This window comes from Cupressus sempervirens, chromosome 2 (assembly GCF_028749045.1).
Source record: "Cupressus sempervirens isolate cs-2001-9-10 chromosome 2, ASM2874904v1, whole genome shotgun sequence".
NCBI classification, from domain to species: Eukaryota; Viridiplantae; Streptophyta; class Pinopsida; order Cupressales; family Cupressaceae; genus Cupressus; species Cupressus sempervirens.
In genome coordinates, this window is record NC_143119.1 from 561977412 (window position 1) to 561981642 (window position 4231).

The following is a 4231-nucleotide window of genomic DNA, read 5'->3' on the forward strand; positions in this document are numbered from 1 at the left end:
GGGTGGGGTTTGTAAATTTTCGTGAGGGCAGAAAAATCTTCCGACTGCAAATTCCAGGCGGGTCCCCGGGTTTTGTAATTTTCGCGAGGGCAGACGACTCATGTACGTGATCCAAAACCGGTCAACTTATTTTTCTGGTTAACGCCCAAAGTTTTGAACTCAAATCGAGTTGGCTACCCCGACTCGAATCGCCTCCGAATTTTTCGCACAACCCATGTCACCGTGCTCGACTTGATTCTAAGTGCCCCGAGTCATGTACGTGGTCCAAAAGAGGTCAACCTTTTTTTTTTGGGGGGTTAATGCCCAAAGTTTTCAACTCGAACCGTGTCGGCAACCCCGACACGAATCGCCCGAATTACCCGAACCCCGACTCGAATCGCGTCGAGCCTTAACCGCCTCCAATTTTTTCGCACGACTCATGTCACCGTGCTCGACATGATTCTAAGTGCGCCGAGTCATGTGCGTGATCCAAAGACGGTCAACTCTTTTTTTCGGTTAACGCCCAAAGTTTTCAACCCAAATTGTGTCGGCGACCCCGACTCGTATCGCCTCGAGCCTTAACCGCCTCCAGTTTTTTCGCAGGACTCATGTCACCGTGCTCGACTTGGTGCCCCGAGTCATGTACGTGATCCAAAAGCGGTTAACTTCTTCCTTCTTTGGTTAACACCCAAAGATTTCAACCCGAATCGTGTCAGCAACCCCAACTCAAATCGCCTGCAATTTTTTCGAACCACTCATGTCACCGTGCTTGACTTGATTCTATGTGCCCCAAGTCATGTACGTGATCCAAAAGCGATTAACTCTTTTTCTGGCTAACGGCCAAAGTTTTCGAATCGACTCAGCTACCCCGACTCGAATTGCCTCGAGCCTTAACCGCCTCCATTTTTTTTTTCCCTCGACTCATGTAATCGCACTCGCCTTGATTCTGAGTGGCCCGAGTCACTTACGTGATCCAAAACCGGGTAACTTTTTCTTTTTTTTCTTTTTTTTGTCAAGTCCCAAAGTTTTGAACTCGAATAGAGTCGGATGCCCCGACTCGAGTCGTCTCCAAATTTTTCGCACGACTCATGTCACCGTGCTCGACTTGATTCTAAGTGCCCCGAGCCGTGTACATGATCCAAAAGCGGTTAACTTTTTCTTTTTGGTTAACGCCCAAAGTTTTCAACCCGACCCGCCTCGGCAACCTCGACTCGAAGCGCCTCGAGCCTTAATGGCCTCCAATGTTTTTGCACGACTCATGCCACCGTCGACTTTTCGCTCGAATCATGTCACCCAGGGCACCTCGATGCTACGTGACCCGAGCCCTGTGCGCGATCCAAAACCGGGTAACGTTTTTTTTTTTAACTCCCAAAATTTCATTCTTTTTTGCCTTACGAGGCCTATCATGATCTCCTTTTATAAAGAAAATTCTCAAATCGGATCGTTTCGGCTACCCTACCTCGAATCCGGCTAGCTAGGCGTAACGCCTCGAGTCGGCTCGGCAATACGTGAACTGAAACTTGTGCGTGATCCAAAAGCGGGTAACTTGTTTTTTTTTTTTTTTTTGTAATGCCCAAAATTTAGCGCTTTTCGCTGTACAGGGCCTCTCATGATTTTTTTTGTTTTTTTTTTTTTTTTTTTCCCCTCGTCGACCCAGTCGGGTCGCCCGAGGCTGGGGCGACGGAGATGGGTTGACCTAGTCGGGCGACCCAAGTTGGGTCGACCCAGGCGTGCGATCCTGGCTGGGGACAGCAAGTCGATTCTATAAGTTTGCTTGCCAATTTTGCTAGCCAGGTCGGCTCACCAAGTCATCTAACCATGTGGTCTTTGCCAAATCAAGAATTGACTCTTTAAGTCCACTCACAGCTCGTCAAGCCGGCTCACCAAGATGACTTACCGTCTCGCCTCACCAGGTTGCCCCACCAGGTCGCCTCTTCTTTAAGACCGCTCACCATGTCGGCTCCCCAAGTCACCTCACCGAGTCGACTATTCAGGTTGCCTCACCAAGTCGACCCCTTAAGTTCGCTCACCAAGTCAGCTCCCTAAGTCAGCTCACCAAGTCGAATCACCTAGTCATTTTACCACCTTGCCCCAGCAGGTGTGCTCGCCAAGTCGCCCCGCCGAGTTGCTTCTCTAAGCCCACTCACCATGTCAGCTCACCAAGTCGATTGTTCAAGTACGTTGCCAAGTCAACTCTTTAAGTTCGCTCACCAGGTCAGCCCGCCCAAGTCGCCTCTTTAAGTTCGTTCGCCAGGTCGGCCCGCCCAAGTCGCATCAGCGGGCTAACTCGCCGAGTCACCTCACGAAGTTGACTCTTTAAGTGCGCTCACCAAGTCAGCTCACCAAGTCGACTCACCATCTCGCCTCGATAAGTTGGCTTGCCGAGTTACCCCACCAAGTCGTCGCCTCTTTAAGCCCGCTCACCGTGTCAGCTCGTCAGGTCGGCTCACCAAGTCGACTAATCAAGTAGGCCCACCAAGTCGACTAATCAAGTAGGCCCACCAAGTCGCCTCAAGGATAGCTCCTCACCATGAGTCGCCTCACCATGTTGACTCAATGAGTCGCCTCACCATGTTGACTCTTTGAGCCCGCTCGCCGGGTCGCCTCACCAAGTCGACTCGAGTACGTTGCCAAGTCGACTCTTTAAGTTCGCTCGCCGGGTCGACTCGCCAAGTCAGCTCACCATGTCATCTCAACGAACCAACTCGCCGAGTCGCCTCACCACGTCGGCTCTCTAATACAACTCGCCAAGTCGCCCCACCAACTCGCCCCGTTAGGCCCACTCACCACATCGCCCCGTTAGGTCCACTCTCACCAAGTGGACTCTTTAAGTCTGCTCATAAAGTCGAGCCACCGAGTACTCTCACCAAGTCGACTCTTTAAGTCCTTTCATCGAGTCACCCCACCAAGTACTCTCACCAAGTCAACTCTTTAGGTCCGTTCATAGAGTCACCCCACCAAGTCGACCCTTCAAGTGCGTTCATCAAGTCACCCCACCAAGTCGACTCTTTAAGTTCATTCATCAAGTCACCCCGCCATGTCAGCCCACAAATTACTCTCACCAAGTCGACTCTTTAAGTTCGTTCATCAAGTCACCCCGCCAGGTCGGCCCACCGAGTGGACTCTTTAAGTTCGTTCATGAAGTCACTCTGCCAAGTCGGCCCACCAGGTCGACTCTTTAAGTTCGTTCATCAAGTCACCTCGCCAGGTCAGCCCACCAACTACTCTCACCAAGTCGACTCTTTAAGTTTGCTCACCAAGTCACCCCGCCAGGTCGGCCCACCAAGTACTCTCACCAGGTCGACTCTTTAGGTTTGTTCATCAGGTCACCCCACCGAGTACTCTCACCAAGTCGACTCCTTAAGTTCGTTCATCAAGTCGCCCCGCCAGGTCGGCCCACCAAGTACTCTCACCAAGTCGACCCTTTAAGTTCGGTCATCAACTCACCCCGCCAGGTCGGCCCACCAAGTACTCTCACAAAGTCGACTCTTTAGGTTCGTTCATCAATTCACCCCGCCAGCTCGGCCCACCAAGTTCTCTCACCAGGTCGACTCTTTAAGTTCGTTCATCAAGTCACCCCGCCAGTTCGACCCACCAAGTACTCTCACAAAGTCGACTCTCTAAGTTCGTTCATCAAGTCACCCTGCCAGGTCAGCCCACCAAGTACTCTCACCAAGTCACCCCGCTAGTTCGACCCACCAAGTCGACCCTTTAAGTTCGTTCATCAAGTCACCCGGCCAAGTCGGCCCACCAAGTCGACTCTTTAAGTCCGTTCATCAAGTCACGTGACCAGGTCAGCCCACCGGGTACTCTCACCAAGTCGACTCTTTAAGTTTGTTCATCAAGTCACCCGGCCAGGTCGGCCCACCAAGTACTCTCACCAAGTCGACTCTCTAAGTCCGTTCATCAAGTCACCCTGCCAGGTCGGCCCACCAAGTCGAATCTTTAAGTCCGTTCATCAAGTCACCCCACCAAGTACTCTAACCAAGTCGATTCTTCGAGTGCGTTCATCAAGTCACCCGACCAACTACTCTCACCAAGTCGACTCTTTAACTATGTTCATCAAGTCACCCCACCAAGCACTCTCACCACGTCAACTCTTTAGGTCCGTTCATAAAGTCACCCCACCAAGTCGACCCTTCAAGTGCGTTCATCAAGTCACCCCACCAAGTACTCTCACCAATTCGACTCTTTAAGTCTTTTCATCAAGTCACCACACCAAGTACTCTCACCAAGTCAACTCTTTAGGACC